Source organism: Oncorhynchus kisutch, unplaced genomic scaffold (genome assembly GCF_002021735.2).
Source record: "Oncorhynchus kisutch isolate 150728-3 unplaced genomic scaffold, Okis_V2 scaffold1466, whole genome shotgun sequence".
Lineage (NCBI taxonomy): Eukaryota > Metazoa > Chordata > Actinopteri > Salmoniformes > Salmonidae > Oncorhynchus > Oncorhynchus kisutch.
In genome coordinates, this window is record NW_022263411.1 from 14,793 (window position 1) to 42,500 (window position 27,708).

Below are 27,708 nucleotides of genomic sequence, written 5' to 3' on the forward strand. Positions count from 1 at the left end.
ACTGGCTGGGAGACTGGGAGGCTGAAAACATAATGACTGGCTGGGAGACTGGGAGGCTGAAAACATAATGACTGGCTGGGAGACTGAAAACACAATGACTGGCTGGGAGACTGGGAGGCTGAAAACATAATGACTGGCTGGGAGACTGGGAGGCTGATAACACAATGACTGGCTGGGAGACTGGGAGGCTGAAAACATAATGACTGGCTGGGAGACTGAAAACACAATGACTGGCTGAGAGACTGGGAGGCTGAAAACATAATGACTGGCGGAGAGACTGGGAGGCTGAAAACATAATGACTGGCTGGGAGACTGGGAGGCTGAAAACATAATGACTGGCTGGGAGGCTGAAAGCATAATGACTGGCTGAGAGACTGGGAGGCTGAAAACATAACAACGGAGAACATCTCAGTGGAGAGGAGAGAGCTGCTTAAATGTCAGAACATCACAGTGGAGAGGAGAGAGCTGCTTTAAATGTCAGAACATCACAGTGGAGAGGAGAGAGCTTCTTTAAATGTCAGAACATCTCAGTGGAGAGGAGAGAGCTTCTTTAAATGTCAGAACATCTCAGTAGAGAGGAAAGAGCTGCTTTAAAAACGTGTTATGGCTGCAATCCCGCTAACGGGATCGATATGACAACTACCAGTGAAAATAGAGTGCGCCAAATTCAAACCACAGAAATCTCATAATTACAGTTCCTAAAACATACATGTGTCTTATATCATTTTAATGTTCATCTTGTTGTTAATCCCACCAAAGTGTCTGATTTCAAATAGGCTTTTCAGCAAAAGCACTACAAACGATTATGTTTGGTCTCCACCAAACCACAATAAGCACAGCCATTTTCCAGCGAAATATAGCATTCACAAAAATCATAAATAAAGATAAAATGAATCACTAACCTTGAATGATCTTCATCAGATGACACTCATAGGACTTCATGTTACACAATACATGCATGTTTTGTTTGATAAAGTTCATATTTATATAATAAAATCAGAGTTTACATTGGCGTATTAGATTCACTAGTTCCAAAAACATCAAGTGATTTTGCATAGCCATATCGTTTCAACAGAAATACTCATCATAAATGTAGATGATAATACAAGTTATACACATGGAATTATAGATTAACCTCTCCTTAATGCAACCACTGTGTCAGATTTTTTTTTTAAGTTTACGGAAAAAGCAACCCATGCAATAATCTGAGACGGAGCTCAGAACAGTAGCCAAATTAGCCTCCATGTCTGGAGTCAACACAAACCAGAAAATACATGATAAATGTTTCCTTACCTTTGATGAACTTCATCAGAATGCACTCCTAGGAATCCCAGGTCCACAATAAATGCTTGATTTGTTTGAAAATGTCCGTTATATATGTCCAATTAGCTACTTGGGTTAGCGCATTTGGTAAACAATTCCAAAGTCACAAAGCGCGTCCACTATAGCATGACGAAATGTCCAAAAGTTCCGTAACAGTCAATAGAAACATGTGAAACGATGTATTGAATCAATCTTTAGAATGTTGTTTACATACATCTTGAATAACGTTCCAACCGGAGAATTAGAATGACTTCAGATGAGCGATGGAACGCAGGTCCTTCATCTGTGAACGCGCCTGGTGAAAGTATGGTCCACTCATGGCTGTGGTGACTATTTCCTGTGTCAATCGACCCCCCTTCACATTAGAGTCATCAGACAAAGTTCTACTGACTGTTGACATCTAGTGGAAGGCGTAGGAAGTGAAAACTCATCCATATCTCTCTGTAATTTCAATGAGAGCTTGGTTGAAAATCTGCCTCCCCCAGAAAAAATACAAACAGGAAGTGGAATTTCTCAGGTTTTTGCCAGCAATATGAGTTCTGTTATGCTCGCAGACATAATTCAAACAGTTTTAGAAACTTCAGAGTGTTTTCTATCCAATACTACGAATAATATGCATATATTAGCAACTGAGACTGAGGAGCTGGCTGTTTACAATGGGCACCTTTTCATTCAAGCTACTCAATACTGCCCCTGCAGCCATAGAAAGTAGAGAGGAGATACCTGCTGGAGTCATAGGGAAAGGAGCTGTAAAGTGGAACACATATGACTTAGGACTCTCATAGAAAATCTGCAGTAATGGAGGAGATGGTGGGACTCATTAGCAGCTCTGAGGCAGTAATGTAGGAGATGGTGGAACTCATTAGCAGCTCTGAGACAGTAATGGAGGAGATGGTGGGACTCATTAGCAGCTCTGAGGCAGTAATGGAGGAGATGGTGGGACTCATTAGCAGCTCTGAGACAGTAATGGAGGAGATGGTGTGACTCATTAGCAGCTCTGAGACAGTAATGGAGGAGATGGTGGGACTCATTTGGCAGCTCTGAGGCAGTAATGGAGGAGATGGTGGGACTCATTAGCAGCTCTGAGACAGTAATGGAGGAGATGGTGTGACTCATTAGCAGCTCTGAGACAGTAATGGAGGAGATGGTGGGACTCATTAGCAGCTCTGAGGCAGTAATGGAGGAGATGGTGTGACTCATTAGCAGCTCTGAGACAGTAATGGAGGAGATGGTGGGACTCATTAGCAGCTCTGAGACAGTAATGGAGGAGATGGTGGGACTCATTAGCAGCTCTGAGGCAGTAATGTAGGAGATGGTGGGACTCATTAGCAGCTCTGAGACAGTAATGGAGGAGATGGTGTGACTCATTAGCAGCTCTGAGACAGTAATGGAGGAGATGGTGGGACTCATTAGCAGCTCTGAGGCAGTAATGTAGGAGATGGTGGGACTCATTAGCAGCTCTGAGACAGTAATGGAGGAGATGGTGGGACTCATTAGCAGCTCTGAGGCAGTAATGTAGGAGATGGTGGGACTCATTAGCAGCTCTGAGACAGTAATGGAGGAGATGGTGTGACTCATTAGCAGCTCTGAGACAGTAATGGAGGAGATGGTGGGACTCATTAGCAGCTCTGAGGCAGTAATGTAGGAGATGGTGGGACTCATTAGCAGCTCTGAGGCAGTAATGGAGGAGATGGTGGGACTCATTAGCAGCTCTGAGACAGTAATGGAGGAGATGGTGTGACTCATTAGCAGCTCTGAGACAGTAATGGAGGAGATGGTGGGAATCATTAGCAGCTCTGAGACAGTAATGGAGGAGATGGTGGGACTCATTAGCAGCTCTGAGACAGTAATGGAGGATGATGGTGGGACTCATTAGCAGCTCTGAGGCAGTAATGGAGGAGATGGTGGGACTCATTAGCAGCTCTGAGGTCAATGAATCCTACATCTAGAACACAAACACATAGACTACCCTTACAGACACATGCAGACTAACAGAGGGATGAAGACACTGTAATGGAGCCATCGCTGACCTGTTTACTGACAACTACACAACACTGCTGTTGCACTATGTACACCCACTATGTACACCCCACTATGTACACCCACTATGTACACCCACTATGTACACTCACTATGTACACCCACTATGTACACCCACTATGTACACCCACTATGTACACCCACTATGTACACTCACTATGTACACCCCACTATGTACACCCCACTATGTACACCCACTATGTACACCCACTATGTACACCCCTGCATTATACTGTATATATACTGTATATATTCACTACAGTAGTTTATATAGATATTACCCCTGTACTACACTGTAAATAATTGTATATATTCACTACAGTAGTTGATATAGATATTACCCCTGTATATATATTGTATATATTCACTACAGTAGTTGATATAGATATTACCCCTGTATATATACTGTATATATTCACTACAGTAGTTTATATAGATATTACCCCTGTACTACACTGTATATATATATACTGTATATATTCACTACAGTAGTTGATATAGATATTACCCTGTATACATACTGTATATATTCACTACAGTAGTTTATATAGATATTACCCCTGTACTACACTGTATATATTCACTACAGTAGTTTATATAGATATTACCCCTGTATACATACTGTATATATTCACTACAGTAGTTTATATAGATATTACCCCTGTATACATACTGTATATATTCACTGCTGCAGTACATATGCTGTATATTTTCAATACAGTAGTTTATATAGTTATTACCCCTGTACTACACTGTATATATATATACTGTATATATTCACTACAGTAGTTTATATAGATATTTCCCCTGTACTATACTGTATATATATATACTGTATATATTCACTACAGTAGTTTATATAGATATTTCCCCTGTACTACACTGTAAATATATATACTGTATATATTCACTACAGTAGTTTATATAGATATTCCCCTGTACTACACTGTATATATATATACTGTATATATTCACTACAGTAGTTTATATAGATATTTCCCCTGTACTATACTGTGTATATACTGTATATATTCAATACTGCAGTTTATATAGTTATCACCCCTGTACTAGACTGTATATATATATATATTGTATATATTCACTACAGTAGTTTATATAGTTATTACCCTTGTATATATACTGTATATATTCACTACAGTAGTTGATATAGATATTACCCCTGTACTGTACTGTATATATTCACTACAGTAGTTTATATAGATATTACCCTTGTATATATATTGTATATATTCCACTACAGTAGTTTATATAGATATTACCCTTGTATATATACTGTATATATTCACTACAGTAGTTGATATAGATATTACCCCTGTACTACACTGTATATATTCACTACAGTAGTTTACATAGATACTATGTTCACGTTCATTGAGAGGATCGGACCAAGGCGCATGTGGTATGTGGTATTCGTACATTCTCTTTATTTAAAAAATGAACACCGAACAAACTAACAAAATAAACAAATGAAACATGAAGCTGTACAATATAGTGCTGACAGGCAACTACACATAGTCAAGATCCCACACCAGAAAGTGGGGAAAAAGGCCTGCCTAAATATGATCCCCAATCAGAGACAATGATAAACAGCTGTCTCTGATTGGGAACTATATCAGGCCAACATAGACATACAAAAACCCTAGACATTCGAAACCCATAGACCTACGAAACCCCTAGACCTACAAACCCCTAGATCTACAAAACCCCTAGACCTACAAAACCCCTAGACCTACAAAACCCCTAGACATACAAAACCCCTAGATCTACAAAACCCCTAGACCTACAAAACCCCTAGACCTACAAAACCCCTAGACCTACAAAACCCCTAGACATACAAACCCCTAGATCTACAAAACCCCTAGACCTACAAAACCCCTAGACCTACAAAACCCCTAGACCTACAAAACCCCCTAGACATACAAAACCCCTAGACCTACAAAACCCCTAGACCTACAAAACCCCTAGACCTACAAAACCCCTAGACATACAAAACCCCTAGACCTACAAAACCCCTAGACCTACAAAAACTAGAGTACCCACCCTAGTCACACCCTGACCTAACCAAAATATATAGAAAACAGAGATAACTAAGGTCAGTGCGTGACATATTACCCCTGTACTATACCGTGTATATACTGTATATATTCACTACTGCAGTTTATATAGATTTTACCCCTGTATATATACTGTATATATTCACTACAGTAGTTTATATAGATATTACCCCTGTACTACACTGTATATATACACTACAGTAGTTTATATAGATATTACCCCTGTATATATACTGTATATATTCACTACAGTAGTTTATATAGATATTACCCCTGTACTATACCGTGTATATACTGTATATATTCCAGAATATGGCCATTCTGATATAAATGATAAAATGCCTCAGATAGGACCAAAAGTGTGGAGCTATCCGTCAGGGTAAGAGTGACAACAGGTCCACATGTCAAAATGGGGGAAATCTTAGAAATGGCTTCATGGTTATTCATGAGAATCGTGTTGTTGTATTGTTGAGTGTATCATGGGATCTCACCTGAAATCTGTGGCTTGACTACAAACCTGTAACCTATGCTACTGTGGTCTATAAAGCTAGAGGATGGATAACCAGGGTGTAAAGGTGTGAGTGTGGGATCCTATCCCAAATGGACAACTAATCCCTATGTACTTGTGGAGATCTGAGAGGATATGATTGGTATAAGAAACACGACTAAACTTCAACCTCCGGAGGGGTCAAGAAAATTCAATTTCGTTGTCGGCAGGATTCGAACCTGCGACAGGAAGATCCTAATGGATTCTAGTCCATCCCTTAACCACTCGGCCACGACAACAGTCTTGTCAGCAGTGAATGGGCCACCAGGCATAGCCTACAGAAAGTGATAATTTTACACACTGAAAGACAATGCAGTAACTCATTAACTCATTATAATGCAATAAAAGAATTGTTCCCCTCATTCATTATTAAGTACAGCTGTTTTCTAATTTCCTTGATCTTTGGTCAGCTCCAGAGGTTTTCATTGAGAGTGTTTATTATAAATTGTTATTCATCATTCTTATTATTACTGCTAAGCAGCATGACTCCTGAGAGGCACTAAAAACTGTCAGAAGTGGGATTTGAACCCACGCCTCCATGGGAGACTGCGACCTGAACGCAGCGCCTTAGACCGCTCGCCATCCTGACTACAGCACAGTACTGGGTATCGGGTTGAGTTTAAAGAGTATGGGGTAAAAGTAGAGAAAAGGCACAGCAACGCAATCACCACAGAGACCAGTAAATGTATGCACGATACCGACTTGCACTTTCAATAGTCATTTGTTTTTATCAATGAAAAACTCCAGTCATTGATTTAACCTCAATATGGCCTTCAATGGAAAAGAGTAGTAAATCGTCATTGAATGAACGCTTAAACTGGCCTCAGAATATGGCCATCTGATTATAAATGATAAAATGCCTCAGATAGGACCAAAAAAGTGTCTGGAGCTATCCGTCAGGTAAGAGTGACAACAGGTCCACATGTCAAAATGGGGGAAATCTTAGAAAATGGCTTCATGGTTATTCATGAGAATCGTGTTGTTGTATTGTTGAGTGTATCATGGGATCTCACCTGAAATCTGTGGCTTGACTACAAACCTGTAACTATGCTACTGTGGCCTATAGAGCTAGAAGGATGGATAACCAGGTGTGTAAAGTGTGAGGTGGGATCCTATCCCAAATGGACAACTAATCCCTATGTACTTGTGGAGATCTGAGAGGATATGATTGGTATAAGAAACACGACTAAACTTCAAACCTCCGGAGGGGTCAAGAAAATTCAATTTCGTTGTCGGCAGGATTCGAACCTGCGCAGGGAGATCCTAATGGATTTCTAGTCCATCGCCTTAACCACTCGGCCACGACAACAGTCTTGTCAGCAGTGAATGGGCCACCAGGCATAGCTACAGAAAAGTGATAATTTTATTTTACAATGAAAGACAATGCAGTAACTCATTAACTCATTATAATGCAATAAAAGAATTGTTCCCTCATTCATTATTAAGTACAGCTGTTTTCTAATTTCCTTGATCTTTGGTCAGCTCCAGAAGGTTTTATTTGAGAGTGTTTATTATAAATTGTTATTTCATCATCTTATTATACTGCTAAGCAGCATGACTCTGAGAGGCACTAAACAACTGTCAGAAGTGGGATTTGAACCCACGCCTCCATGGGAGACTGCGACCTGAACGCAGCGCCTTAGACCGCTCGCCATCTGACTACAGCACAGTACCTGGGTAGGGTTAAAGAGTAGGGGGTAAAAGTAGAAATAGGCACAGCAACGCAATCACCACAGAGACCAGTAAATGTATGCACGATACCGACTTGCACTTCAATAGTCATTTGTTTTTATCAAATGAAAAACTCCAGTCATTGATTTAACCTCAATATGGCCTTCAATGGAAAAGAGTAGTTAAATCGTCATTGAATGAACGCTATAAACTGGCCTCAGAATATGGCCATCTGATATAAATGATAAAATGCCTCAGATAGGACCAAAAAAGTGTCTGGAGCTATCCGTCAGGGTAAGAGTGACAACAGGTCCACATGTCAAAAATGGGGGAAATCTTAGAAAATGGCTTCATGGTTATTCATGAGAATCGTGTTTGTTGTATGTTGAGTGTATCATGGGATCTCACCTGAAATCTGTGGCTTGACTACAAACCTGTAACCTATGCTACTGTGGTCTATAGAGCTAGAAGGAGGATGGATAACCAGGTGTGTAAAGGTGTGAGGTGGGATCCTATCCAAATGGACAACTAATCCCTATGTACTTGTGGAGATCTGAGAGGATATGATTGGTATAAGAAACACGACTAAACTTCAACCTCCGGAGGGGTCAAGAAATTCAATTTCGTTGTCGGCAGGATTCGAAACTGCGCAGGAAGATCCTAATGGATTTCTAGTCCATCGCTTAACCCTCGGCCACGACAACAGTCTTGTCAGCAGTGAATGGGCCACCAGGCATAGCCTACAGAAAGTGATAATTTTACAATGAAAGCAATGCAGGTAACTCATTAACTCATTATAATGCAATAAAATGAATTGTTCCCCTCATCATTATTAAGTACAGCTGGTTTCTAATTTCCTTGATCTTGGTCAGCTCCAGAAGGTTTTCATTTGAGAGTGTTATTATAATTGTTATTTCATCATCTTATTATTACTGCTAAGCAGCATGACTCCTGAGAGGCACTAAAACAACTGTCAGAAGTGGGATTTGAACCCACGCCTCCATGGGAGACTGCGACCTGAACGCAGCGCCTTAGACCGCTCGGCCATCGGACGACAGCACAGTACCTGGGTATCGGGTGTTAAAGAGTATGGGGTAAAAGTAGAAATAGGCACAGCACGCAATCACCACAGAGACCAGTAAATGTATGCACGATACGACTTGCACTTTCAATAGTCATTGTTTTTATCAATGAAAAAACTCCAGTCATTGATTTAACCTCAATATGGCCTTCAATGGAAAAGAGTAGTAAATCGTATTGAATGAACGCTAAACTGGCCTCAGAATATGGCCATTCTGATATAAATGATAAAATGCCTCAGATAGGACCAAAAAAGTGTCTGGAGCTATCCGTCAGGGTAAGAGTGACAACAGGTCCACATGTCAAAATGGGGGAAATCTTAGAAAATGGCTTCATGGTTATTCATGAGAATCGTGTTGTTGTTATTGTTGAGTGTATCATGGGATCTCACCTGAAATCTGTGGCTTGACTACAAACCTGTAACCTATGCTACTGTGGTCTATAAAGCTAGAAGGATGGATAACCAGGTGTGTAAAGGTGTGAGGGATCCTATCCCAAATGGACAACTAATCCCTATGTACTTGTGGAGATCTGAGAGGATATGATTGGTATAAGAAAACGACTAAACTTCAACCTCCGGAGGGGTCAAGAAAATTCAATTCGTTGTCGGCAGGATTCGAACCTGCGCAGGAAGATCCTAATGGATTCTAGTCCATCGCCTTAACCACTCGGCCACGACAACAGTCTTGTCAGCACAGAATGGGCACCAGGCATAGCCTACAGAAAGTGATAATTTACAACTGAAAGACAATGCAGTAACTCATTAACTCATTATAATGCAATAAAATGAATTGTTCCCCTCATTCATTATTAAGTACAGCTGTTTTCTAATTCCTTGATCTTTGGTCAGCTCCAGAAGGTTTTCATTTGAGAGTGTTTATTATAAATGTTATTCTCATTATCTTATATTACTGCTAAGCAGCATGACTCCTGAGAGGCACTAAACAACTGTCAGAAGTGGGATTTGAACCCACGCCTCCATGGGAGACTGCGACCTGAACGCAGCGCCTTAGACCGCTCGGCCATCCTGACTACAGCACAGTACCTGGGGTATCGGGTTAAAGAGTATGGGTGTAAAAGTAGAAATAGGCACAGCAACGCAATCACCACAGAGACCAGTAAATGTATGCACGATACCGACTTGCACTTTCAATAGTCATTTGTTTTTATCAATGAAAAACTCCAGTCATTGATTTAACCTCAATATGGCCTTCAATGGAAAAGAGTAGTAAATCGTCATTGAATGAACGCTTAAATGGCCTCAGAATATGGCCATTCTGATATAAATGATAAAATGCCTCAGATAGGACCAAAAAAGTGTCTGGAGCTATCCGTCGGTAAGAGTGAGTGACACAGGTCCACATGTCAAAATGGGGGAAGGAAATCTAGAAATGCTTCATGGTTATTCATGAGAATCGTGTTGTTGTATTGTTGAGTGTATCATGGGATCTCACCTGAAATCTGTGCTTGACTACAAACCTGTAACCTATGCTACTGGTCTATAGAGCTAGAAGGATGGATAACCAGGTGTGTAAAGGTGTGAGGTGGGATCCATCCCAAATGGACAACTAATCCCTATGTACTTGTGGAGATCTGAGAGGATATGATTGGTATAAGAAGAAACACGACTAAACTTCAACCTCCGGAGGGGTCAAGAAAATTCAATTTCGTTGTCGGCGGATTCGAACCTGCGCAGGAAGATCCTAATGGATTTCTAGTCCATCGCCTAACCACTCGGCCAGACAACAGTCTTGTCAGCAGTGAATGGGCCACCAGGCATAGCCTACAGAAAGTGATAATTTTACAACTGAAAGACAATGCAGTAACTCATTAACTCATTATAATGCAATAAAATGAATTGTTCCCTCATTCATTATTAAGTACAGCTGTTCTAATTTCCTTGATCTTTGGTCAGCTCCAGAAGGTTTTCATTTGAGAGTGTTTATTATAAATTGTTATTTCATCATCTTATTATTACTGCTAAGCAGCATGACTCCTGAGAGGCACTAAACAACTGTCAGAAGTGGGATTTGAACCCACGCCTCCATGGGAGACTGCGACCTGAACGCAGCGCCTTAGACCGCTCGGCCATCCTGACTACAGCACAGTACCTGGGTATCGGGTTAAAGAGTATGGGGTTAAAAGTAGAAATAGGCACAGCAACGCAATCACCACAGAGACCAGTAATGTATGCACGATACGACTTGCACTTTCAATAGTCATTTGTTTTATCAATGAAAAAACTCCAGTCATTGATTTAACCTCAATATGGCCTTCAATGGAAAAGAGTAGTAAATCGTCATTGAATGAACGCTAAACTGGCCTCAGAATATGGCCATTCTGATATAAATGATAAAATGCCTCAGATAGGACAAAAAAAGTGTCTGGAGCTATCCGTCAGGGTAAGAGTGACAACAGGTCCACATGTCAAAATGGGGGAAATCTTAGAAAATGGCTTCATGGTTATTCATGAGAATCGTGTTGTTGTATGTTGAGTGTATCATGGGATCTCACCTGAAATCTGTGGCTTGACTACAAAACCTGTAACCTATGCTACTGTGGCCTATAAAGCTAGAAGGATGGATAACCAGGTGTGTAAAGGTGTGAGGTGGGATCCTATCCCAAATGGACAACTAATCCCTATGTATTGTGGAGATCTGAGAGGATATGATTGGTATAAGAAACACGACTAAACTTCAACCTCCGGAGGGGTCAAGAAAGTTCAATTTCGTTGTCGGCAGGATTCGAACCTGCGCAGGAAGATCCTAATGGATTTCTAGTCCATCGCCTTAACCACTCGGCCACGACAACAGTCTTGTCAGCAGTGAATGGGCCACCAGGCATAGCCTACAGAAAGTGATAATTTTACAACTGAAAGACATGCAGTAACTCATTAATCATTATAATGCAATAAAATGAAATTGTTCCTCATTCATTATTAAGTACAGCTGTTTTCTAATTTCCTTGATCTTTGGTCAGCTCCAGAAGGTTTTCATTTGAGTGTTTATTATAAATTGTTATTTCATCATCTTATTATTACTGCTAAGCAGCATGACTCCTGAGAGGCATAAACAACTGTCAGAAGTGGGGATTTGAACCCACGCCTCCATGGGAGACTGCGACCTGAACGCAGCGCCTTAGACCGCTCGGCCATCCTGACTACAGCACAGTACCTGGGTATCGGGTTAAGAGTATGGGGTAAAAGTAGAAATAGGCACAGCAACGCAATCACCACAGAGACCAGTAAATGTATGCACGATACCGACTTGCACTTTCAATAGTCATTTGTTTTTATCAATGAAAACTCCAGTCATGATTTAACCTCAATATGGCCTTCAATGGAAAAGAGTAGTAAATCGTCATGATATGAACGCTAAACTGGCCTCAGAATATGGCCATTCTGATATAATGATAAAATGCCTCAGATAGGACCAAAAAAGTGTCTGGAGCTATCCGTCAGGGTAAGAGTGAACAACAGGTCCACATGTCAAATGGGGAAATCTTAAAATGCTTCATGGTTATCATGAGAATCGTGTTGTTGTATTGTGGGTGTATCATGGATCTCACCTGAATCTGTGGCTGGACTACAAACCTGTAACCTATGCTACTGTCTCATAAAGCTAGAGGATGTAATAACCAGGTGTTGTAAAGGTGTGGGGGATCCTATCCCAAATGGACAACTAATCCCTAGTACTTGTGGAGATCTGAGAGGATATGATTGTATAAGAAACACGACCTAAACTTAAACCTCGGAGGGCGGGTGAAGGAAAATTCAATTTCGTTTGTGTCGGGAGGATTCGAACATGCGCAGGAAGATCTAAGGATTTCTAGTCCACTCGCCCTAAACCACTCCTGGCACGACAACAGTCTTGTCCAGCAGTGAATGGGCCACCAGGCAATAGCCTACAGAAAGTCGATAATTTTACAACTGAAGGACAATGCAGATACCTCCATAATCTCTATTATTAATGCAATAAAACAATTTTCCCCTCATTCATTATAAGTTACAGCTGTTTTCTTTAATTCCTTGAATCTTTGGTCAGCTCCAGAAGTTTTTCCAATTTGAGAGTGTTTATTAAATTTTTATTTCATCATCTTTATTTACTGCTACAGCAGCATGACTCCTGAGAGGCACTAAACACTGTCAGAAGTGGGATTTGAAACCACGCCTCCATGGGAGACTGCGACCTGAACGCAGCGCCTTAGACCCGCTCGGCCATCCTGACTACTCACATGAGACCTGGGTATCGGGTTAAAGAGTATGGGGTAAAGTAGAAATAGGCAAGTCAACGCAAATCAAACCCAGAGACCATTAAATGTAATGCAACGATACCGACTTGCACTTTCATAGTCATTTGTTTTTATCAATGAAAAACCTCCATCATTGATTTAACATCAATATGGCCTTCAATGGAAAAGAGTGTACATCTTCATTGATGAACGCTAAACTGGCCTCGAGAATAATGGACCATTCTGATATAAATGATAAAATGCCTCAGATAGGACCAAAAAAGTGTCTGGAGCTATCCGTCAGGGTAAGAGTGACAACAGGTCCACATGTCAAAATGGGGGAAATCTTAGAAAATGGCTTCATGGTTATTCATGAGAATCGTGTGTTGTATTGTTGATTGTTATCATGGGATCTCACCTGAATCTGTGGCTTGACTACAAACCTGTAACCTATGCTACTGTGGCCTATAGAGCTAGAAGGATGGATAACCAGGTGTGTAAAAGGGTGTGAGGTGGGATCCTATCCGAAATGGACAACTAATCCCTATGTACTTGTGGAGATCTGAGAGGATATGATTGGTATAAGAAACACGACTAAACTTCAACTCCGGAGGGGGTCAAGAAAGTTCAATTTCGTTGTCGGCAGGATTCGAACCTGCGCAGGAAGATCCTAATGGATTTCTAGTCCATCGCCTTAACCACTCGGCCACGACAACAGTCTTGTCAGCAGTGAATGGGCCACCAGGCATAGCCTACAGAAAGTGATAATTTTACAACTGAAAGACAATGCAGTAACTCATTAACTCATTATAATGCAATAAAATGAATTGTTCCCCTCATTCATTATTAAGTACAGCTGTTTTCTATTTCCTTGATCTTTGGTCAGCTCCAGAGGTTTTCATTTGAGAGTGTTTATTATAAATTGTTATTTCATCATCTTATTATTACTGCTAAGCAGCATGACTCCTGAGAGGCACACTAAACAACTGTCAGAAGTGGGATTTGAACCCACGCCTCCATGGGAGACTGCGACCTGAACGCAGCGCCTTAGACCGCTCGGCCATCCTGACTACAGCACAGTACTGGGTATCGGGTTTAAAGAGTATGGGGTAAAAGTTAGAAATAGGCACAGCAACGCAATCACCACAGAGACCAGTAAATGTATGCACGATACCGACTTGCACTTTCAATAGTCATTTGTTTTTATCAATGAAAAACTCCAGTCATTGATTTACCTCAATATGGCCTTCAATGGAAAAAGAGTAGTAAATCGTCATTGAATTAACGCTAACTGGTCCTCAGAATATGCGCACCATTCTGAATTAAATGATACAAATGCCTCAGATCGGACCAAAAAACGTGTCTGGAGCTATCCGTCAGGTGTAAGAGTGACAACAGGTCCACATGTCAAATGGGGGAATCTTAGAAAATGGCTCATGGTTCTTTCATGAGCATCGTGTTGTTGTATTGTTGAGTGTATCCTTGGGATCTCACCTGCAAATCTGTGGCTTGACTACACACCCTGCTAACCTATGCTATTGTGGTCCGATAAAGCTAGATAGAGGATGGCTTAACAGATGTGTTAACGGTGGAGGTTGGGATCCTATCCCAATGGCCAATACTCCCTATGTACTTGTGCGATCTGAGCGGATATGATTGGTATAAGGAACAGATAACCTTCAACCTCCGGAGGGGTCAAGAAAATTCATTCGTTGTCGGCAGGCTTCGGAAACCTGCGCAGGAAGATCCTTACATGGGATTTCTAGTCCATCGCCTTAACCACTCGGCCACGACAACAGTCTTGTCAGCAGTGAATGGGCCACCAGGCATAGCCTACAGAAAGTGATAATTTTACAACTGAAAGACAATGCAGTAACTCATTAACTCATTATAATGCAATAAAAGAATTGTTCCCTCATTCATTATTAAGTACAGCTGTTTTCTAATTTCCTTGATCTTGGTCAGCTCCAGAAAGTTTTCATTGAGAGTGTTTATTATAATTGTTATTTCATCATCTTATTATTACTGCTAAGCAGCATGACTCCTGAGAGGCACTAAACAACTGTCAGAAGTGGGATTTGAACCACGCCTCCATGGGAGACTGCGACCTGAACGCAGCGCCTTAGACCGCTCGGCCATCCTGACTACAGCACAGTACCTGGGTATCGGGTTAAAGAGTATGGGGTAAAAGTAGAAATAGGCACAGCAACGCAATCACACAGAGACCAGTAAATGTATGCACGATACCGACTTGCACTTTCAATAGTCATTTGTTTTATCAATGAAAAAACTCCAGTCATTGATTTAACCTCAATATGGCCTTCAATGGAAAAGAGTAGTAAATCGTCATTGAATGAACGCTAAAACTGGCCTCAGAATATGGCCATTCTTATAAATGATAAAATGCCTCAGATAGGACCAAAAAAGTGTCTGGAGCTATCCGTCAGGGTAAGAGTGACAACAGGTCCACATGTCAAAATGGGGGAAATCTTAGAAAATGGCTTCATGGTTATTCATGAGAATCGTGTGTTGTATTGTTGAGTGTATCATGGGATCTCACCTGAAATCTGTGGCTTGACTACAAACCTGTAACCTATGCTACTGTGGTCTATAAGCTTAGAAGGATGGATAACCAGGTGTGTAAGGTTGAGGTGGATCCTATCCCAATGGACAACTAATCCCTATGTACTTGGGGAGATCTGAGGATATGATTGGTATAAAAAACGACTAAACTCAACTCGGAGGGGTCAAGAAATTCAATTTCGTTGTCGGCAGGATTCGAACCTGCGCAGAAGATCCTAATGGATTCTAGTCCATCGCCTTAACACTCGGCCACGACAACAGTCTTGTCAGCAGTGAATGGGCCACCAGGGCCTAGCCTACAGAAAGTGATAATTTTACAACTGAAAGACAATGCAGTAACTCATTAACTCATTATAATGCAATAAAAAGAATTGTTCCCCTCATTCATTATTAAGTACAGCTGTTTTCTAATTCCTTGATCTTTGGTCAGCTCCAGAAGGTTTTCATTTGAGAGTGTTTATTATAATTGTTATTTCATCATCTTATTATTACTGCTAAGCAGCATGACTCCTGAGAGGCACTAAACAACTGTCAGAAGTGGGATTTGAACCCACGCCTCCATGGGAGACTGCGACCTGAACGCAGCGCCTTAGACCGCTCGGCCATCCTGACTACAGCACAGTACCTGGGTATCGGGTAAAGAGTATGGGGTAAAGTAGAAATAGGACAGCAACGCAATCACCACAGAGACCATAAATGTATGCACGATACCGACTTGCACTTTCAATAGTCATTTGTTTTTATCAATGAAAAACTCCAGTCATTGATTTAACCTCAATATGGCCTTCAATGGAAAAGAGTAGTAAAATGTCATTGAATGAACGCTAAACTGGCCTCAGAATATGGCCATTCTGATATAAATGATTAAAATGCCTCAGATAGGACAAAAAAAGTGTCTGGAGCTATCCGTCAGGGTAAGAGTGACAACAGGTCCACATGTCAAAATGGGGGAAATCTTAGAAAAGGCTTCATGGTTATTCATGAGAATCGTGTTGTTGTATTGTTGAGTGTATCATGGGATCTCACCTGAAATCTGTGGCTTGACTACAAACCTGTAAACCTATGCTACTGTGGTCTATAAAGCTAGAAGGATGGATAACCAGGTGTGTAAAGGTTGTGAGGGATCCTATCCCAAAGGACAACTAATCCCTATGTACTTGTGGAGATCTGAGAGGATATGATTGGTTATAAGAAACACGACTAAACTTCAACCTCCGGAGGGGTCAAGAAAGTTCAATTTCGTTGTCGGCAGGATTCGAACCTGCGCAGGAAGATCCTAATGGATTTCTAGTCCATCGCCTTAACCACTCGGCCACGACAACAGTCTTGTCAGCAGTGAATGGGCCACCAGGCATAGCCTACAGAAAGTGATATTTAACAACTGAAAGACAATGCAGTAATCATTAACTCATTATAATGCAATAAATGAATGTTCCCCTCATTCATTATTAAGTACAGCTGTTTTCTAATTTCTTGATCTTTGGTCAGCTCCAGAAGGTTTCATTTGAGAGTGTTATATAAATTGTTATTTCATCATCTTATATTACTGCTAAGCAGCATGACTCCTGAGAGGCACTAAACAACTGTCAGAAGTGGGATTTGAACCCACGCCTCCATGGGAGACTGCGACCTGAACGCAGCGCCTTAGACCGCTCGGCCATCCTGACTACAGCACAGTACCTGGGTATCGGGTTAAAGAGTAGGGGTAAAAGTAGAAATAGGCACAGCAACGCAATCACCACAGAGACCAGTAAATGTATGCACGATACGACTTGCACTTTCATAGTCATTTGTTTTATCAAATGAAAAACTCCAGTCATTGATTTAACCTCAATATGGCTTCAATGGAAAAGAGTAGTAAATCGTCATTGAATGAACGCTAAACTGGCCTCAGAATATGGCCATTTTGATATAAATGATTAAAATGCTCAGATAGGACCAAAAAAGTGTCTGGAGCTATCCGTCAGGGTAAGAGTGACAACAGGTCCACATGTCAAAATGGGGGAAATCTTAGAAAATGGCTTCATGGTATTCATGAGAATCGTGTTGTTGTATTGTTGAGTGTATCATGGGATCTCACCTGAAATCTGTGGCTTGACTACAAACCTGTAACCTATGCTACTGTGGCTATAGAGCTAGAAGGATGGAAACCAGGTGTGTAAAGGTGTGAGGTGGGATCCTATCCCAAATGGAAAACTAATCCCTATGTACTTGTGGAGATTGAGAGGATAGATTGGTATAAGAAACACGACTAAACTTCAACCTCCGGAGGGGTCAAGAAAATTCAATTTCCTTGTCGGCAGGATTCGAACCTGCGCAGGAAGATCCTAATGGATTTCTAGTCCATCGCCTTAACCACTCGGCCACGACAACAGTCTTGTCAGCAGTGAATGGGCCACCAGGCATAGCCTACCAGAAAGTGATAATTTTACAACTGAAAGACAATGCAGTAACTTATTAACTCATTATAATGCAATTAAAAATGAATTGTTCCCCTCATCATTATTAAGTACAGCTGTTTTCTAATTTCCTTGATCTTTGGTCAGCTCCAGAAGGTTTTCATTTGAGAGTGTTTATTATAAATTGTTTTCATCATCTTATTATTACTGCTAAGCAGCATGACTCCTGAGAGGCACTAAACAACTGTCAGAAGTGGGATTTGAACCAACGGCCTCCATGGGAGACTGCGACTGAACGCAGCGCCTTAGACCGCTCGGCCATCCGACTACAGCACCAGTACCTGGTATCGGGTGGTTAAAGAGTATGGGGTAAAAGTAGAGAAATAGGCACAGCAACGCAATCACCACAGAGAACAGTAAATGTATGCACGATACCGACTTGCACTTTCAATAGTCATTTGTTTTTATCAATGAAAAACTCCAGTCATTGATTTAACCTCAATATGGCCTTCAATGGAAAAAGAGTAGTAAATCGTCATTGAATGAACGCTAAAAATGGCCTCAGAATATGGCCATCTGATATAAATGATTAAAAATGCCTCAGATAGGACCAAAAAGTGTCTGGAGCTATCCGTCAGGGTAAGAGTGACACACAGGTCCACATGTCAAAATGGGGGAAATCTTAGAAAATGGCTTTGGTTATTCATGAGAATCGTGTTGTTGTGTATTGTTGAGTGTATCATGGGTCTCACTGAAATCTGTGGCTTGACTACAAACCGTAAACTATGCTACTGTGGTCTATAAAGCTAGAAGGAGGGATAACCAGGTGTTGTAAAGGTGTGAGGTGGGATCCTATCCCAAAGGGGACAACTAATCCCTATGTATTGTGGAGATCTGAGAGGATATGATTGGTATAAGAAAACAACGCATAAACTTCAACCTCCGGGAGGGGTCAAGAAAAATTCAATTTCGTTGTCGGCAGGATTCGAACCTGCGCAGGAAGATCCTAATGGATTTCTAGTCCATCGCCTTAAACCACTCGGCCACGACAACAGTCTTGTCAGCAGTGAATGGGCCACCAGGCATAGCCTAAGAAAGTGATAATTTTACAACTGAAAGACAATGCAGTATACTCATTAACTCATTTAATGCACTATAAACCCATTGTTCCCCTCATTCATTATTAAGTACGCTGTTTCTAATTTCCTTGATCTTTGGTCAGCTCCAGAAGGTTTTCATTTGAGAGTGTTTCTTATAAATTGTTATTTCATCATCTATTATTACTGCTAAGCAGCATGACTCCTGAGAGGCCACTAAACAACTGTCAGAAGTGGGATTTGAACCACGCCTCATGGGAGACTGCGCTTGAACGCCCGCGCTTAGACGCTCGCCCTCCGGCATCATCTGACTAACAACAGTACTGGGTATCGGGTTTTTAAGTTAAAGAGTATGGGGTATTAAAAAAGTAGAAATAGGCACAGAACGCAATCACCACAAGAGACCAGTAAATGTATGCACGATACCGACTGCACTTTCAATAGTCATTTGGTTTTTATCAATGAAAAACTCCAGTCATTGATTTAACCTCAATATGGCCTCAATGGAAAAGAGTAGTAAATCGTCATTGAATGAACGCTAAAACTGGCCTCAGAATATGGCCATTCTGATATAAATGATAAAATGCCTCAGATAGGACCAAAAAAGTGTCGAGGAGACCATGGAGTCAAACCTCTTACTTCTCTAAACCTATGAGGAGAGGAGAGGAGACCAGGGAGTCAAACCTCTTACTTCTCTAAACCTATGAGGAGAGGAGACCAGGGAGTCAAACCTCTTACTTCTCTAAACCTATGAGGAGAGGAGACCAGGGAGTCAAACCTCTTACTTCTCTAAACCTATGAGGAGGGGAGACCAGGGAGTCAAACCTCTTACTTCTCTAAACCTATGAGGAGAGGAGGGGAGACCAGGGAGTCAAACCTCTTACTTCTCTAAACCTATGAGGAGGGGAGACCAGGGAGTCAAACCTCTTACTTCTCTAAACCTATGAGGAGAGGAGACCAGGGAGTCAAACCTCTTACTTCTCTAAACCTATGAGGAGAGGAGACCAGGGAGTCAAACCTCTTACTTCTCTAAACCTATGAGGAGAGGAGAGGAGACCAGGGAGTCAAACCTCTTTCTTCTCTAAACCTATGAGGAGAGGAGAGGAGACCTGGGAGTCAAACCTCTTACTTCTCTAAACCTATGAGGAGAGGAGACCAGGGAGTCAAACCTCTTACTTCTCTAAACCTATGAGGAGCGGAGACCAGGGAGTCAAACCTCTTACTTCTCTAAACCTATGAGGAGAGGAGACCAGGGAGTCAAACCTCTTACTTCTCTAAACCTATGAGGAGAGGAGACCAGGGAGTCAAACCTCTTACTTCTCTAAACCTATGAGGAGAGGAGACCAGGGAGTCAAACCTCTTACTTCTCTAAACCTATGAGGAGAGGAGACCAGGGAGTCAAACCTCTTACTTCTCTAAACCTATGAGGAGAGGAGACCAGGGAGTCAAACCTCTTACTTCTCTAAACCTATGAGGAGGGGAGACCAGGGAGTCAAACCTCTTACTTCTCTAAACCTATGAGGAGAGGAGACCATGGAGTCAAACCTCTTACTTCTCTAAACCTATGAGGAGAGGAGACCAGGGAGTCAAACCTCTTACTTCTCTAAACCTATGAGGAGAGGAGACCATGGAGTCAAACCTCTTACTTCTCTAAACCTATGAGGAGAGGAGACCAGGGAGTCAAACCTCTTACTTCTCTAAACCTATGAGGAGAGGAGACCAGGGAGTCAAACCTCTTACTTCTCTAAACCTATGAGGAGAGGAGACCAGGGAGTCAAACCTCTTACTTCTCTAAACCTATGAGGAGAGGAGGGGAGACCAGGGAGTCAAACCTCTTACTTCTCTAAACCTATGAGGAGAAGAGACCAGGGAGTCAAACCTCTTACTTCTCTAAACCTATGAGGAGAGGAGACCAGGGAGTCAAACCTCTTACTTCTCTAAACCTATGAGGAGAGGAGAGGAGACCAGGGAGTCAAACCTCTTACTTCTCTAAACCTATGAGGAGAGGAGACCAGGGAGTCAAACCTCTTACTTCTCTAAACCTATGAGGAGAGGGAGACCAGGGAGTCAAACCTCTTACTTCTCTAAACCTATGAGGAGAGGAGACCAGGGAGTCAAACCTCTTACTTCTCTAAACCTATGAGGAGAGGAGACCAGGGAGTCAAACCTCTTACTTCTCTAAACCTATGAGGAGGGGAGACCAGGGAGTCAAACCTCTTACTTCTCTAAACCTATGAGGAGAAGAGACCAGGGAGTCAAACCTCTTACTTCTCTAAACCTATGAGGAGAGGAGGGGAGACCAGGGAGTCAAACCTCTTACTTCTCTAAACCTATGAGGAGAAGAGACCAGGGAGTCAAACCTCTTACTTCTCTAAACCTATGAGGAGAGGAGACCAGGGAGTCAAACCTCTTACTTCTCTAAACCTATGAGGAGAGGAGAGGAGACCAGGGAGTCAAACCTCTTACTTCTCTAAACCTATGAGGAGAGGAGACCAGGGAGTCAAACCTCTTACTTCTCTAAACCTATGAGGAGAGGAGACCAGGGAGTCAAACCTCTTACTTCTCTAAACCTATGAGGAGAGGAGACCAGGGAGTCAAACCTCTTACTTCTCTAAACCTATGAGGAGAGGAGACCAGGGAGTCAAACCTCTTACTTCTCTAAACCTATGAGGAGGGGAGACCAGGGAGTCAAACCTCTTACTTCTCTAACCTATGAGGAGAAGAGACCAGGGAGTCAAACCTCTTACTTCTCTAAACCTATGAGGAGGGAAGGGGAGACCAGGGAGTCAAACCTCTTACTTCTCTAAACCTATGAGGAGAGGAGAGGAGACCAGGGAGTCAAACCTCTTACTTCTCTAAACCTATGAGGAGGGGAGGGGGAGACCTGGGAGTCAAATCTCTTACTTCTCTAAACCTATGAGGAGAGGAGACCAGCGAGTCAAACCTCTTACTTCTCTAAACCTATGAGGAGAGGAGACCAGGGAGTCAAACCTCTTACTTCTTTGGGTTGTTTGATTGGTTACGAGGAGCGGTGACTTTGTTGTGCTAACGAGGATGAGACGGGGATGAGACGGGGATGAGACTACGGATGAGACGGGGCTGAGACGGGGATGAGACTACGGATGAGACGGGGCTGAGACGGGGATGAGACGGGGATGAGACGGGGCTGAGACGGTGGATGAGACTACGGATGAGACGGGGATGAGACGGGCCTGTGTGCGGATGAGTGGTATTAAACAATGGGAGCAGAGCCCTCACACAACTCAATCAGGCCAATTAGCGGATCAGCAGTTCACAACAGACAGAAAACAGACAGGGGGGGGGGGGACTTCTCTCATTACGGCGGAACCCGTTTGATGGCGTTTTCTCCCCCTCTGATTTAAAAAAAAAACATTCATTTGAATTGGATCTGAATGAGAGCTTTCAGGAAAAGCTCTAGTCACTATTGTGGGGGCAGTGGTGGTTAGAGTGTAGAGGCGGCAGGGTAGCCTAGTGGTTAGAGCGTTGGACTAGTAACCGGAATGGTTGCAAGTTCAAATCCCTGAGCTGACAAGGTACAAATCTGTTGTTCTGCCCCTGAACAAGGCAGTTAACCCACTGTTCCTAGGCCGTCATTGAAAATAAGAATTTGTTCTTAACTGACTTGCCTGGTTAAATAAAGGGTCAAATAAATAAATAAATTGTGTTATGTGAGTAATGTACAGACTGGCCTGGTTAGAAGGACCCTGACTGAGGCACCCTGTGGAAGATCTTGATGCACCATTGCCATGGTTGTGTTAGTGTTGTGTTAGCGTTGTAGTGAACAGTGTTCACACAATCAGAAAGAACATTGTCATAGACTTTCTACGTAGGGGATCATTTCACAGTAGATGAAGTAGTTTAGATTTATTGCATATTTGCAGATGCTGGGTTATGGAATTGTATCACTTGTTACTATGTAATAATCCGTTTGTCAACAAGGAAACTAGGAAGCCATTTCCTCGTACAGTTTGAAGGGAACAGCGCATTGTGACATCACAGCCACAAAACACATAAACAAATAACAGTTTGCAAACAACAAACCTTCACGGAACAACACAGTCCTTCACTCTTACAGGAATAACACAGTCCTTCACTCTTTACGGGAATAACACAGTCCTTCACTCTTTACGGGAATAACACAGTCCTTCACTCTTTACGGGAATAACACAGTCCTTCACTCTTTACGGGAATAACACAGTCCCCTTCGATACCTTCCTTTACGGGAATAACACAGTCCTTCACTCTTTACAGGAATAACACAGTCCTTCACTCTTTACAGGAATAACACAGTCCTTCACTCTTTACCAGAATAACACAGTCCTTCACTCTTTACGGGAATAACACAGTCCTACACTCTTTACAGGAATAACACAGTCCTTCACTCTTACCAGAATAACACAGTCCTTCACTCTTTTACGGGAATAACACAGTCCTACACTCTTTACGGGAATAACACAGTCCTACACTCTTTACGGGAATAACACAGTCCTTCACTCTTTACGGGAATAACACAGTCCTACACTCTTTACGGGAATAACACAGTCCTTCACTCTTTACGGGAATAACACATACATTTAAACAGTCCCTCACTCTTTACGGGAATAACACAGTCCTACACTCTTTACGGGAATAACACAGTCCTTCACTCTTTACGGGAATAACACAGTCCTACACTCTTTACGGGAATAACACAGTCCTTCACTCTTTACGGGAATAACACATACATTTAAACAGTCCTTCACTCTTTACGGGAATAACACAGTCCTTCACTCTTTACGGGAATAACACATACATTTAAATCACAGCCCTGGACACAGCTGAAAGAGGAACTTTGAGAGTGAGTGTATGTGTGTGTGTGTGCCTGCGAACGTGTGTGTGTGTGTGCGCGAGCGTGTGTGTGCGTGCGAGTGTGTGTGTGTGCATGCGAGTGTGTGTGTGTGCATGCGAGCGTGTGTGTGTGCATGCCAGACAGTGTGTGTGTGTGCATGCCAGACAGCGTGTGTGTGTGTGTGCATGCGAGCGTGTGCGTGTGTGTGCATGCGAGCGTGTGTATGGTAAATAGGGGGTAACAAAGGGAAGCGGGGGTAGTCTCCCCTCCTCAGGTTGGAGCTAGAATACTAATTGAGGGCTAGTATGGGCCCCCCTCGCAACCTTAACAAAGCCGCTTCACGCCTTCGTGTAGACCCCTAACAATACCCAGAAACCTGCACTACTTAGACCACTCCCTGTCCCACTAGAGAGAGAGAGAGAGAGAGAGAGAGAAGATTTGTAGGAATGACTTTTGGATCCATGGCTTCATGTATGTATCTTTGTGTGTGTGTTGTGTGTGTGTGTATTGTGTGTGTGTGTATTGTGTGTGTGTGTGTGTGTTGTGTGTGTGTGTATTGTGTGTGTGTGTATTGTGTGTGTGTGTGTGTTGTGTTAAGAATGGAAGTCTACAGGGTGTTTTTCTCTATATATTTGCTCAGAATGTCCCCCAATGTTTATCAGTGGAGCTGTTTCTCTTGACCACTGTCAAGTTAGCATTATCCAAGAACTTAGAGTTAGCATAGCATTATCTGAGAACTAAGAGTTAGCATAGCATTATCTGAGCACTAACAGTTAGCACAGCATTATCTGAGAACTAAGAGTTAGCACAGCATTATCTGAGAACTAAGAGTTAGCATAGCATTATCTGAGCACTAACAGTTAGCATAGCATAATCTGAGAACTAAGAGTTAGCATTATCTGAGAACTAAGAGTTAGCATAGCATTATCCGAGAACTAAGAGTTAGCATAGCATTATCTGAGAACTAAGAGTTAGTATAGCATTATCTGAGAACCCAGAGTTAGCATAGCATTATCTGAGAACTAAGAGTTAGCATAGCATTATCTGAGAACCCAGAGTTAGCATAGCATTATCTGAGAACCCAGAGTTAGCATAGCATTATCTGAGAACCCAGAGTTAGCATAGCATTATCTGAGAACCCAGAGTTAGCATAGCATTATCTGAGAACTAAGAGTTAGCATAGCATTATCTGAGAACCCAGAGTTAGCATAGCATTATCTGAGAACCCAGAGTTAGCATAGCATCATCCCTGTTGGTTTTCACTGGTCTAATGTGCTCTTCTCCTCCACCTCTCCGGGTATTCAAGTGGCCACCTTCCAGCATGTGACAGAGACACTGTTCAAAGTGTTCATTGTTCATTGTTCTTCGTCGCTCTGACATCTTTCTCCTCTTCTCCTCCCAGGTATACAAATGCTCTCCGTCCAGCCGGACACCAAGCCAAAGGGCTGTGCCGGCTGCAACCGGAAGATTAAGGACCGATATCTGCTCAAGGCCCTGGATAAATACTGGCACGAGGACTGTCTCAAGTGTGCCTGCTGTGACTGCAGGCTGGGAGAGGTGGGCTCCACGCTCTATACCAAAGCCAACCTCATCCTCTGTCGGAGAGATTACCTACGGTAAGACAATACATCTGATTACCACACTGTTGTCCTGGAAACCGTGTGTTCTATCCACACACCACCACCAACTCCACAATTCCACTCGGCTAACTTCACATTTGTTGTTCTAGCATCTTTGGCACAACGAAGTAGAGACCTGGTTAGCTACCCTTATACGTATCCCGTTGAAGTAGAGACCTGGTTAGCTACCCTTAGATGAATCACAGTGAAGTAGAGACCTGGTTAGCTACCCTTATACGTATCCCGTTGAAGTAGAGACCTGGTTAGCTACCCTTAGATGAATCACAGTGAAGTAGAGACCTGGTTAGCTACCCTTAGATGAATCACAGTGAAGTAGAGACCTGGTTAGCTACCCTTAGATTAATCACAGTGAAGTAGAGACCTGGTTAGCTACCTTTAGATTAATCACAGTTAGGTAGAGACCTGGTTAGCTACCATTAGATTCATCCCAGTGAAGTAGAGACCTGGTTAGCTACCTTTAGATGAATCCCAGTGAAGTAGAGACCTGGTTAGCTACCTTTAGATGAATCCCAGTGAAGTAGAGACCTGTTTAGCTACCTTTAGATGAATCCCAGTGAAGTAGAGACCTGGTTAGCTACCCTTATATTAATCACAGTGAAGTAGAGACCTGGTTAGCTACCTTTAGATTAATCACAGTGAAGTAGAGACCTGATTAGCTACCTTTAGATTAATCACAGTGACGTAGAGACCTGGTTAGCTACCCTTAGATTAATCACAGTGAAGTAGAGACCTGGTTAGCTACCTTTAGATTAATCACATTGAAGTAGAGACCTGGTTAGCTACCTTCAGATGAATCATTTTACAGTACCTGTTTCCTTGTTGTGTTATAGATGTTAGAGGGGTTAGGGGGGTGTTAAGTTAGAGGTGTAATTGGGGTTAGGGGGTGTTAAGTTAGAGTTGTAATTGGGGTTAGGGGTGCCGCTGCTATACGTTGAGGCCAGAAAAGCGGTTCTTTATAATCCTCCCAACGTTTAAATCTGCTTTCAATGACTTCCTCTTGGCTTCAATGGAGGTGTTGAAACGAGGAGGGGACTGTGTTCAGTTGAGGACCACCCTGTATTCCCGTCTCTCTGAAGGGACCCCAGCTCCAACCCAGCTGTATGCTAGAGGCCTACCTGCTGTGCTACAGCCAGCTGCCCCCCTTTAAAACCGTCAAATAGAGACAGAGGTGTGTGTGTGTGTGTGTGTGTGTGTGTGTGTGTGTGTGTGTGTGTGTGTGTGTGTGTGTGTGTGTGTGTGTGTGTGTGTGTGTGTGTGTGTGAAGGTTAACAGTAGCTCCGGTACTGTAGTCTCTGTGTAAGGACTTTTGCTTTGTGACTAGTCTGTGGTTTAAAGAGAGCTGAAACAATAGCTCTGTAGCTCCTAGTTTAACACATCTTTGGGATCGGTGTCCCCGCCACGGGACAGTTGAGCTAACGTAGGCTAATGCGATTAGCATGAGGTTGAGCTAACGTAGGCTAATGCGATTAGCATGAGGTTGAGCTAACGTAGGCTAATGCGATTAGCATGAGGTTGAGCTAACGTAGGCTAATGCGATTAGCATGAGGTTGAGCTAACGTAGGCTAATGCGATTAGCATGAGGTTGAGCTAACGTAGGCTAATGCCATTAGCATGAGGTTGAACTAACGTAGGCTAATGCCATTAGCATGAGGTTGTAAGTAAACAAGAACATTTCCCAGGACATGGACATGTCTGATATTGGCAGAAAACGTACAAATTTTTTCATCTAAATGCACTGTCCAATTTACAGTAGCTATTACTATGAAATAATACCATGCTATTGTTTGAGGAGAGTGCACAATGTTGAACATGAAAGGTTATTAATAAACAAATTAGGCACATTTGGGCAGTCTTGATACAACATTTAGGTTTTTTGGGTTTGTCTCAGGACATCATGTATGTAACATGTATAGACATGGGGTTTGTCCCAGGACATCATGTATGTAACATGTATAGACATGGGGTTTGTCTCAGGACATCATGTATGTAACATGTATAGACATGGGGTTTGTCCCAGGACATCACGTATAGACATGGGGTTTGTCCCAGGACATCATGTATAGACATGGCATTTGTCTCAGGACATCATGTATAGACATGGGTTTGTCCCAGGACATCATGTATGTAACATGTATAGACATGGGGTTTGTCCCAGGACATCATGTATAGACATG

At 42.3% G+C, this 27,708-nt stretch overlaps 16 non-coding genes across 16 annotated transcripts; all 16 read right to left on the reverse strand.

The window, feature by feature from the left end:
* Positions 1–6,492: 6,492 nt before the first annotated feature.
* trnal-cag (transfer RNA leucine (anticodon CAG)) lies at positions 6,493–6,574 on the reverse strand. Its single transcript has one exon. It is a non-coding gene; the product is annotated as a tRNA-Leu (tRNA).
* A 638-nt stretch (positions 6,575–7,212) lies between these two features.
* Positions 7,213–7,294, reverse strand: trnas-aga (transfer RNA serine (anticodon AGA)). The gene has a single exon. It is a non-coding gene; the product is annotated as a tRNA-Ser (tRNA).
* A 1,333-nt stretch (positions 7,295–8,627) lies between these two features.
* trnal-cag (transfer RNA leucine (anticodon CAG)) lies at positions 8,628–8,709 on the reverse strand. Its single transcript has one exon. It is a non-coding gene; the product is annotated as a tRNA-Leu (tRNA).
* A 976-nt stretch (positions 8,710–9,685) lies between these two features.
* On the reverse strand, positions 9,686–9,768 carry trnal-cag (transfer RNA leucine (anticodon CAG)). The gene has a single exon. It is a non-coding gene; the product is annotated as a tRNA-Leu (tRNA).
* A 983-nt stretch (positions 9,769–10,751) lies between these two features.
* Positions 10,752–10,834, reverse strand: trnal-cag (transfer RNA leucine (anticodon CAG)). Its single transcript has one exon. It is a non-coding gene; the product is annotated as a tRNA-Leu (tRNA).
* Positions 10,835–11,465: 631 nt separating this feature from the next.
* Positions 11,466–11,547, reverse strand: trnas-aga (transfer RNA serine (anticodon AGA)). Its single transcript has one exon. It is a non-coding gene; the product is annotated as a tRNA-Ser (tRNA).
* A 265-nt stretch (positions 11,548–11,812) lies between these two features.
* Positions 11,813–11,896, reverse strand: trnal-cag (transfer RNA leucine (anticodon CAG)). Its single transcript has one exon. It is a non-coding gene; the product is annotated as a tRNA-Leu (tRNA).
* A 982-nt stretch (positions 11,897–12,878) lies between these two features.
* Positions 12,879–12,962, reverse strand: trnal-cag (transfer RNA leucine (anticodon CAG)). Its single transcript has one exon. It is a non-coding gene; the product is annotated as a tRNA-Leu (tRNA).
* A 638-nt stretch (positions 12,963–13,600) lies between these two features.
* On the reverse strand, positions 13,601–13,682 carry trnas-aga (transfer RNA serine (anticodon AGA)). The gene has a single exon. It is a non-coding gene; the product is annotated as a tRNA-Ser (tRNA).
* Positions 13,683–13,953: 271 nt separating this feature from the next.
* On the reverse strand, positions 13,954–14,036 carry trnal-cag (transfer RNA leucine (anticodon CAG)). The gene has a single exon. It is a non-coding gene; the product is annotated as a tRNA-Leu (tRNA).
* A 993-nt stretch (positions 14,037–15,029) lies between these two features.
* Positions 15,030–15,111, reverse strand: trnal-cag (transfer RNA leucine (anticodon CAG)). Its single transcript has one exon. It is a non-coding gene; the product is annotated as a tRNA-Leu (tRNA).
* A 967-nt stretch (positions 15,112–16,078) lies between these two features.
* On the reverse strand, positions 16,079–16,161 carry trnal-cag (transfer RNA leucine (anticodon CAG)). The gene has a single exon. It is a non-coding gene; the product is annotated as a tRNA-Leu (tRNA).
* Positions 16,162–16,789: 628 nt separating this feature from the next.
* On the reverse strand, positions 16,790–16,871 carry trnas-aga (transfer RNA serine (anticodon AGA)). The gene has a single exon. It is a non-coding gene; the product is annotated as a tRNA-Ser (tRNA).
* A 262-nt stretch (positions 16,872–17,133) lies between these two features.
* trnal-cag (transfer RNA leucine (anticodon CAG)) lies at positions 17,134–17,216 on the reverse strand. The gene has a single exon. It is a non-coding gene; the product is annotated as a tRNA-Leu (tRNA).
* Positions 17,217–17,840: 624 nt separating this feature from the next.
* trnas-aga (transfer RNA serine (anticodon AGA)) lies at positions 17,841–17,922 on the reverse strand. Its single transcript has one exon. It is a non-coding gene; the product is annotated as a tRNA-Ser (tRNA).
* Positions 17,923–18,918: 996 nt separating this feature from the next.
* Positions 18,919–19,001, reverse strand: trnas-aga (transfer RNA serine (anticodon AGA)). Its single transcript has one exon. It is a non-coding gene; the product is annotated as a tRNA-Ser (tRNA).
* Between the last annotated feature and the right edge of the window lie 8,707 nt (positions 19,002–27,708).